Source organism: Sinocyclocheilus rhinocerous, unplaced genomic scaffold (genome assembly GCF_001515625.1).
Source record: "Sinocyclocheilus rhinocerous isolate Xijiao unplaced genomic scaffold, SAMN03320098_v1.1 scaffold1396, whole genome shotgun sequence".
Taxonomy (NCBI): Eukaryota; Metazoa; Chordata; class Actinopteri; order Cypriniformes; family Cyprinidae; genus Sinocyclocheilus; species Sinocyclocheilus rhinocerous.
In genome coordinates this window covers 756,846-767,309 of record NW_015629497.1, presented here as the reverse complement: position 1 = coordinate 767,309, position 10,464 = coordinate 756,846, and the positions used below count along the sequence as shown (strand labels likewise).

Below are 10,464 nucleotides of genomic sequence, written 5' to 3'. Positions count from 1 at the left end.
TGCGAATGCCGTATGCTGGAATATGAGCATTTATTCCGTCATCACCCGGGTGCTGACGTGTTGATAGCGCAGGTGAGACCTGAACAGCACACGTTGCTATCTGTGTTTAAACTAAACTCATTTAAGCCTGGCCAGTTTAAATATTAAAGAGCCAGAAGACGTGAACTCGTGCTCGCAGTGAGAAGATCTGTGTGGTCGCTCATCCGAAGCGCGTGAACGCCTGCAAATATTAAGCTCTCTGTGAAGTATTGTGTTTGAATTATGGCAGTGCGATATGGACAAAAAAAACCTATCGCGATTTCTTTGATCAATTTTGCGATTTCGATTTTAATCATGATTTTGACACATGATTAATCGCACAGCCCTAGTTTGAATGGACAAATTCACATAAAAATTACGTCAAAATGCCCGTGTTGGTGAGTATCCTAGCAGACATAGTCGGCTGAATGTACAGTATCAGTGCGTTCTCTTAAAGTGACAGCACTTTCTTAATGTTAATCAAACAGCAACAACACAGAAATCTCTCACTGCTCTTGATTGAATAACTTTTGTAACTTTAATAAGGATTAATCTTTAATTTATACAATGTTATTTTACATTTGATTTATTCAATTTCTGTACCTAAAAACTATGTTAGACCTACCTAAAAAAAACGGAAAAGCACTGTGTATTTTATTTGTATCTTTTTTCACTGTTTATTTATTTGTGCTGTTGCTTGTAGTTAGATTATTTGTTCTTATTTTCTTTATTTTTATTTGACAATATAGTTTTTTCCCTAAACATAGCACATACCGACCCGTACCGAAAGCGTGACTCTAAAACCGTGATACAAACCGAACCGTGAGTAAGTTGAACCTTTGCACCCCTAATGGAATGGACATCACCTATGACATACAGCACATTCCTGCGTGCTGTCCGGTTCAGGCACGCTGCTCTAATTAGACCCCGAGCACACGACCGTTCACCACATCAGGCCCTCCCCTGCCTCTAAACACTCCTACACAACTAAACAAGGCTCCACTCGCCCCAGACACCTGGTTTAGTTCTAGTATATTCTCAGTATTCTTCAAAATGTAGCATGAAGTGATTTGACTACAAAGCGGATTTTGAAGCACTAGCAAACATGAAAAGGCCCAGTTACGGCTCATGGCACATATCCAGGGCAGCAGGACTGAACTGACAGAAGCAGTGGATTATTTTACAGGGAACCATGTCCTAATTTCATAAATGGATGACTGACAAAAGCAGACCGACGGAAGTCAATGTTGTGCCTTAAGCTCATTTCAGAAAGTCTGTGAGAAGACTTGCTGTTTATGAAAAAGATCAACAGATGTGAGGAAAATTAGTGTCTAATACAGATGAAATCTCAACAGCAGAGGAGCTGGCAGGTCATATAATGTCCATATTCACAATATTTGGCACATTTCACACCATATTTATTTAAAAATCATTTAAAGTTAACATTTATAATAAAATGCTTACTAGCCTATGTACTGGCAATACAGTGTTGGGAAATACGACCTACCAGATTGTAACTACCAAAATTATCAAAGTTGTCATTTAGAAACGACCAATTTTTAATACAAAAGTAACAAGTATAGTTTTGCATCAATTATTAATTTATAAATGTGACCCTGGACCACAAAACCATATCCATCTATCTTATCTTAATTAGCACATATCTTAAGTAGCACAGGTATACAGTAGTCAACATTTGAAGTGGATCAAAAAAGTTCATCAAAGTTGTCCCAAGACAAGAACGCATTTTGTTTTTAGGTTTTAGGACAACTTTGATGAAAGGTTTTGATCCACTTCGAATGTTGACTACTGTATTTGTAGCAATAGCCAAAAATACATTGTATAGGTCAAAATTATTATTATTTTTCTTTTATGCCAAAAATCATTAGGATATTAAGTAAAGATCATGTTCTATGAAGATATTTTGTAAATTTCCTACTTTAAATATTTCAAAACTTAATTTTTGCTTAGTAATATGACTGGTTATGTGGTCCAGTGTCACGAATATCAAATTATGCAGGAATAGAACCACATGACATTTGACAACCCAAAGGACAAATTATTTTACTGACCTTGACTCACAATATTTTAGAGTCCTCTCCATGTTATTATTTTTTTTTTTTGTGAAATTTTAATTGCATAACATTCCTTTAAAAGCATAATGCAAATTATCAGAAAGTCTATTTAGACCAAAATGACACCACCAGTTTGAAAGATCAGCCACATGTGTTCATTTTTCACTTAAAACCCCACATTTTCCTTCTTCCCCACACATCTTCCCAGGAACACTGATCTGTCAAAGAATCCTGAATTGGGCACCAGCTCAATATAGCCCTGCTCTCAAAGGCTCAGTGCACTCTGGGTCCTTGTGTAGGCATGAAGAAAACAAAGGCAGTTTTGTTCTCCACCCAGCGTCCTCCAGCACTACGCACAACAACAGAGATAGTTTCCTACGTTTGCCCCTCCATGTTATTATTTTTTTTTTTTGTGAAATTTTAATTGCATAACATTCCTTTAAAAGCATAATGCAAATTATCAGAAAGTCTATTTAGACCAAAATGACACCACCAGTTTGAAAGATCAGCCACATGTGTTCATTTTTCACTTAAAACCCCACATTTTCCTTCTTCCCCACACATCTTCCCAGGAACACTGATCTGTCAAAGAATCCTGAATTGGGCACCAGCTCAATATAGCCCTGCTCTCAAAGGCTCAGTGCACTCTGGGTCCTTGTGTAGGCATGAAGAAAACAAAGGCAGTTTTGTTCTCCACCCAGCGTCCTCCAGCACTACGCACAACAACAGAGATAGTTTCCTACGTTTGCCCCAGTGAGTTTAGTCTAAGATCAGTGAGCATCCATGAAAGGTCTCCATGATTGAATATAGCAATAAAATACAATACAAAAATACCTAGGCATAAGACTTCATGGGAACACAACAAAGCAAGCTGAATCAGATCACCTGAGCTCTCACGTATCCGCAATTTAATGCCGAGTTCACACTGCACGATTTTCAAACTCGTCGGATCGCCGTTGTTTTCACACTGCGTGACTATCTGGGGTAGCATTCAGTTGCTGCTGTGTTCACATTGCACGATGGATCGGCGACAGGGGGTTTCACACTGCATGACTTCACGATTCCCTCAGATCGCGTCTTTGATCATTCACACTGCGTGATTGTCACTCGCGTGAACGAGCACCGATTTGCCTCCGATGTCTGGCATTTGTCGGCGATTTCGCAAAACCTGTCGGCGAGTGAAAAATCGGGCTAAAATCGTGCAGTGTGAACTCGGCATAACTCTCTTCGCTTAAAAGTGCGGAACCCTAATTACTAAAGAGCATGAAGCCCTTGGCCCGCATTCAAAACAACTCACAGTCTAATCTCTGATTTAACTTTTACTGCACTTTGACATTTTGCGTCCAAAGCAACTTAAAGTGATTTTAGAGTTATACAATGATCATGCTTCACTGAACCCACAATATTTGCTCTAGCAGTCTAATCATTAGGCCCTCCACCATCTGAGATACAATATGATACATTTTGCTGCAAAAGGAGATGTACCTGAATGTTAAATTGCAAAAACACTGTATTTTATGCAGGTAGGAAAACAGGATTACATTATATTCTTATATAGGCCATTACCATTCATCTGCAATCTAGAGCAAGAAGACAAAACAAATGATTTCTCCTGAACCTTGATCCTGTTTGACACTGCCAGCACAAACAGTGGTGCAAAGTTTTATATAAATAAAAGGTTTTATATATATTTAGAATATAATCACATTTGAGTGTTTCTTCAACTTTTTTATATGAAGGTCACACAGGAACTTTTTACCATGTCTTCATTAATTTAGCAACTTTTCAATGTATAATTTAACCTTGCTCCAGACCCATATGTCAACATATACTACTAAATTTAAAACTGTAATGATCTAAACAATTAGTGAAACAAATAATTTCAGTATTTATGAAAATGATTTGTATCAACTGAATTTTGCCCCATAATAGCATCATTTCCAAAACAACCAACACTTTTGCCCCGGTAATGTACTTCTACTAGTGCAAATACTAATACCAAGTAATGATACTAATAATGGTACTTTAGTACTAATGTAATTTTATATCAAGATGCATTGACTGTGAAGAGCATGCTCGAGATTAAATGTGACTAGGCCTGTCGCAATAATCAATATATCGCGCAATATATGTACATGACCTCAATAATTTTTGGTGATGCAATATATCGCCCATTATATTTACTTTAAATATAATTAATTTAAATTAAATTACTTTTTTATTTTTATATATATAAAAATTTATGTCACCATGTTTTGTACATTTCACTTGCGCCTGTGTCTTTTGCAGCTTCTCGTACATAACGTGGTGTAGTCATGAGGTGCTAGTTCAAATTGAAAAAATGCTTAACTACAAAAAAAGTTTCATCTGAAGATATGACCTTGTGCCTTTGTGCATACGGACATCTGACTGCTAAGTAGAGATTGTGTTTTTCAGCAATAGTGTGCACCATTAATTTACAGAGAAAAGAAGGTCAGGGAAAAATCTGTAGATGGAAAAATCTCCATACAAGTTCTTTGTGCATTTTTCTTTTTTTGTACTTGTCACTTTGCACTTTTTGTTAGAAAATGTTTATTTACTATTTATTCAGGTTTTTTAAGGTATCTAATATTTTGAATATTCTAAATTTTTAAATAATCTAAATATTCTTAAAAATTAAAAGTTTGTTGTCATTTGGAAGTGTGTAGGCCTTCTTGCATTATTATGCTGTTACATTACGATTATATATTCAGTGGCATAAAATGGTCTTTAAAATGATAGTAATATCGCTTATCGCAATTATTTCCGGGGCAATATATCGCACAACAAAAAGTTGTTATCGTGACAGGTCTAAATGTGACATGTAATAAGTTTTTTTTTTTTTTAAAGGAAAAAAAGTGAAAATATTATTTAACTGCGTACAATGCTAGCCAAAAAAAAGATCACATAATATCACTGGATACAATACATAAAAATGTGGTGGAAATGACACGGTGGGGAAAATTACTTTTACTAAATAAATAAATCTCAGACTGTGTATGTCCACGGTTGTGGACTAACTTAAGTGAGTTTTACGAGTTTATTTTGCAAAAATCCACAGGCCCAAGGCATACAGGTAATATCAGCAGTCTGCAGACATTAACCCCTTTCTTCAAACAGCAAAGGGTGAAGCCTCCTCAAATTTCAAGGGATTTGTATGACCGTAGTGTCAAAGGAAACGGATGTTAACAACAGGCTTATTCATAAATACGTTACAAAACTTGTTTATTCCCTTTATCGTGTTTTGGCTCTATATTCTACAATGCTCTGGACAAATGAACCCCTTCACACACATAGGCTACTTGAGGCAAAAATGTGTCCACTTAATCACCAGAGAGAGATACACATAACCGATTCTAATATCGAAATCTACTTACTCGTCGTTTTGCTCTTATTCAGGCGAAAACAGGTATGCACTCGATGTCCCACGTCGTCGTCAAACTCTCCCGGAGTTCCTCAGTGCGATGTGAAGCGGTTTATCTCCAGTGCATTCGTTTCGCATGCAGACCGCGTTCAGAGCGAGAAAAGCGCCATGTGAAGAAAAGTTGACACCGCTCAGACACCTTCCCTTTCTGCCATGGCAACCGAGCGGCGAAATAATATCTCCCATAAACATTTACCAGGAGGCAGGAGCATGGAGAAACACTTTCAACAGGTTGTTTTTAGAAAACAAGGCCCGTCGTCGACAGAAACTCATAGCGATTATTCCAGAAAGAGCAGCAGGCCTGTATGAGGAGTCTTCACGGATGAAATTAGATGCTGGGGCTCCGCATTATGCCCATTGATCCAATTACACGGGTTAACCCTTTCAGGTTCAAACAGCTAACGGCGGAATATTGTAGTACTTGTACTTCTAGGGTTTTGTGTACTAGCATTTTCTGACCTGAGTGAATACTGCTCTCATTACAATGTGAAAATTAAAGTACTAAAGATAAATATTAGGCCTATATGAGGGGTTTACACTGATCTATATAATGACTCTATTATATATCTTATATAATAGATCTTATAGTATACTAATATACTATAAACTAAATTCTATACTTGTAATAGAGATATTCTCTATTATAGATCAGTTGGGTATTACAGGCACTTAGTAATAATAAGAGCAACAGCGCCCTCTTTAGGCCGAGAAGATGATATTCTCTCGTTTCAATGTCATTTCTCATCAGAACCATCTTCTCTTCAGCTTCACCTTTTTGATAGAAGCTCAAAGCGAATTGCAAACAAACAAACATGTAAAGAGACAAACCATAAAGTCTAAAAAGCTATTGAACACTCACGTTTTTTGCCCTGTACAGTAGGTCATTAGGTCACACTATATGGGGGTAGGCTAAGTTGTTACCTGCCATTAAACAGCCTATTATTTTTCAGATTAATTTAAATATGAAATCTAATATAAAACACGAAACAGCATAAATGTAAAAGGTACAAAATTGGTCATATAAAACTATTGTTTATTATTAATAATTAAACACATGACAACCTGACCTGATCTGGCTTTTTTGAAGGAAAAAAAAAACGTAATATGCTAATGACGCAAATGTGACATTTACTACTGTAATGATAATAATAATAATAATAGGCCTAATAATAACGTTTTATAAATGACAATAAACTTGATAGCTTCCTAAAATCAATAGGATATTTCATAAATCACATATAGCAAGAAATGTAAAATATACCAGCTAACCAAATTACATACATTAAATAGATTTTAAATTTTGAAATAAGTATGTTTTAAATATGGTATCAATCAAATAAGTATGTTGTTTATGGCCGCGTTATTTCCTAACATTTAAAACAAATCCACCAGGAGGTGCTACACACATTATAGCTCGTAGAGTGGCCTGTCGCCAATAAAAGTCTGTAACGTTTGTGTTTCTTCATTTATTGTCTCCAGATATTTATAGCAGTTTAGCACAAATATAGAAGTGCTGCTGGAAACGAGAGAAAATGGATATGAGATTAATTGGAGGTAGAATTAATCATCCTAGTGTAGTTTATCACAGTGGCACTGCAAGAACTATTTTGTTCATATATGCATGCTTGAATGTTAGTTAAGTTAGATGCCAATTAAATTAATTAAGTTATGTGTTTATTTAAATTGCTGTTCTTATTTTAGGAATGATACAATGAAATGTTCACGTTACTTGCAGGAACACCGAAGAAAGGAGGAAAAGCGGGTAGCGGATATCAACACTGATTTTATTCAGAAAAGGTGTCATATAATCTGCAGACGCTGGTATCTCAGTATTCATCTCCTCTCTGAAGCCTCTGGCGAAGTTCATCGTGGAAGTGAGTGAAAGAAATAAAGCTGCTATAGCTAACGAGCTAAAGGTGTTTGTCAAGCTGTTAGCTCCATTAGTTCATATTGGTTAGCTGACTGGTAATCCTGCCTATAATTAACGGTAATCTTGATTGATCGATTGAAGCTGTGGTCTATATTCAGTGTTTGAACAATAACTGCGCATCCCGACTCGCCCTGTGGCTCATATTAGCGACAGAAATTAATATCTTGATGGCTCTGCTCGCTGTTTAGATGTGATATGGCATCGATATATGAGCAGCTCGATTGATTATCAAGAAAGCAGTTAAATATATTGGTGCTCTAGACAGCTGGCAGGTGATTTGTGAAATATCGTGTTCCTCCTTCCTGTTAAGAGCTGAAAACATTGAACGTTGTGGTTTCTGGCCCGCAGCAGGAGGAAAGCTCATTCATTGTCGTGAGAAGGCTTTTATTTATTTAGTTATTTACGGTGTATTTTTATTTGCGTTTATTTTCTTGTATTAAATATATGTATACAGGTGTTGTTATTTTCTACTTTTATTTATTTGTATTTGTGTTTATTATTTTTTGAAAGCTATTGTCTTCACTGGGGGACCATTAGAGAATCCATTACACACTCATCAGAGGTCTGAGACTCTCTTTGGTGAAAGATACGAGCTTAAAGGGCTAGTTCACCTAAAAATGAAAATTCTATATCAGTGTTACTTTTTTTCTTTCTGTCCAGCACAAAAACCAGAATCTTGACAGCCTTAGTTGAGATTCATTTTCATTTAATCGTTTTGTGTATACAGTTGTGGCTGTCACTCTCTAACATAAGCACCTGCCGACACCTTTTTGTTTCTCACTGAAGAAAGAAAGAAACAGGCATGCACGTGTGGATCAACATGAGACTGAGATTGAGTAAATTTATGACAGAATTTTCATTTTTGGTGAGCTGTTCCTTTAATAATTTCTTTTAAATATCAGTGGCTGTGTAACCATTCACTTCATTCATTGAACATTGGTTTGTAGGTCTTGTTAAGGAATGTTAAATGTATGTGCTAATACAGTTCTAATTCTTTTGTATTATCAGATTACATTTATTCTTTCCTAAATATGTACATTTAGTTTGTAACAAGTGGTGTTTGTTGTTTGACTACTGTCATGTTGTATGCAGATTTTCAGTATTTAGGAAATCAATCCTTATGGCTAGTTTATGTTAGCAAGTGAATGGCTGAAAAAAGTCTTGTTTACGTCAATGATGAGAACTTTAATGAAAGCTATATAAATATTATAATCATTCAAATTCTATGAGAATAGGGAAGTCCACAACACAACTATAATGTTAATGACACAGATGAACAGTATGGCTGTTGTCACTTTCAGAAGGTTTTTTTTTTTTTCTAGCCATTGAACAATAAAGTTTTGACCGTCAATCAGAATCCACATGACTATAAAAGGCCTGTTCACATCAAAAATTATAACTGTAACAATATCTATATTAGCATCCACATCAAAGGATGTTAGCTATATGTTTATTATAAGCGTGTGATCTAGTTATGTTGTCTGCCGTTTAAATGCTTGAGCAGTTGAGTGGATCCTGATTCTGAAAATGATTCCAACAATATAGTTGAGCTGTTTGCATAGCTTCTCAGTGAACTACGGCTCTGTGAAGTAAATGCTGCTCCATCTGAAAGCATGTGAAAATACCACATTTAATAACATATTTTTACTCCAAACTCACTTCATAACGTCAGTCGAGTGATTGAAATAAATCCTTCTGTGAGATGATGTGGCTTCTTACACAGAATGGGCACTCAACATATTTCATAGAATTCTAAGCAGTGATAAAGGCATTGCATTATAAATATACTTTATTTTAATGAAAATTATAATAATAAGAACTCAGATAAACCGTATATTTCCGTAGTCGTGTGTTTATTAGTCACGTTGAATCAATAAAAGCAGTTAAATCTTCTGTTTATCCAGCTACCGCTATAGGCATTTCCTGGGTTTCTTCTGCGAGGCGTATTTGGAGTTTCAGCGCGAGAGCGCCCTCTGGCCTTTGGATGGAGATTTACTGCTGATCACAGAACCGTGCTTCACTGAAAGATACGCATGACAATCGCAGCTTCTGTCGAATCGCGATTTCGTTTCCATTTCGATTTATCGTGCAGCCCTATTGAAGGGTTTCGCGATCACCCCCAAAGCACAGAGTGTGCTGTCTTACTCAGGGGTTCAGGGAAGCATTTCCTCACTGCTTGTGTCACAATAGGAATCCCTCCCTGATGCCTGATGCCTGGCTTCCTCCTGAGCTAATCTCTTTTCAAAAGGTTAATGATTTGAGATGAGACATCTAATGGATATAGCATATTGCATTAGTGCTGCATCACCGATAATCACAAGTAATGATGCCATGGGCATTAGAAATACGTCAAAACGTATGCATTTGTGGGCTTATATTTAGTATAATTTCAACCACTATTGTTTAGCATGGCTGTGATGCGGTTGACATGAGGAACAATAGATCTGTGTGTGATATTGGTCAGTTAGAAGCACTTCAGTCTTTTTTCTTTAGGCTTTATTCATCAAAATAAACGTCTCTTATTCTTCTAATGGAACCTTAAAGGGTTAGTTCACCCAAAAATGAAAATTAGGCTGTTTTACTCACCCCCGAGGCATCCTAGGTGTATATGACTTTCTTCTTTCAGATGAATCCAGTCGGAGTTATATTAAAAATTAGGGATGCACCCACTATTCGGCAACCGAAATTATTCGAATAAGCGTAAAGGCCGAATAATATGTACCGAACAATGACTAACGCGATCAAATAGAGGCACGCACTAATGCAGCAAACATGTTGGCAGTGTGAAAGTATTTCAAACTATCAGAGAAAGACGCAACAATCATTACAAGCATGAAGCACCGACAGCGAGAGACTGTTTAGTGCTGCATCACATCTCAGATGAGAAGAAGAGGTGGCTAATGCTGGTGGTTAGGTTACTGTATGATGATTGAAATCGCGAAATTACCTCAAACGATTAGTAAATAAACTGCAGAATGTTATATTTTCTAATGCACGCA

At 36.4% G+C, this 10,464-nt stretch overlaps 2 protein-coding genes across 11 annotated transcripts in view; one reads left to right on the top strand and one right to left on the bottom strand.

Annotated features, from left to right (window-relative positions):
- LOC107738909 (protein kinase C and casein kinase II substrate protein 3-like) overlaps window positions 1-5,876 on the bottom strand; it is a 40,786-nt gene extending 34,910 nt beyond the window's left edge. For all 4 annotated transcript variants that reach the window (XM_016550829.1, XM_016550831.1, XM_016550833.1 and 1 more), the window contains exon 1: window positions 5,489-5,876. The gene's annotated coding sequence lies outside the window, so the exon portion shown is untranslated. The remainder of the gene's footprint in view (window positions 1-5,488) is intronic.
- Window positions 5,877-7,262: 1,386 nt separating this feature from the next.
- csnk1g1 (casein kinase 1, gamma 1) overlaps window positions 7,263-10,464 on the top strand; it is a 71,462-nt gene continuing 68,260 nt past the window's right edge. For all 7 annotated transcript variants that reach the window (XM_016550826.1, XM_016550827.1, XM_016550823.1 and 4 more), the window contains exon 1: window positions 7,263-7,409. The gene's annotated coding sequence lies outside the window, so the exon portion shown is untranslated. The remainder of the gene's footprint in view (window positions 7,410-10,464) is intronic.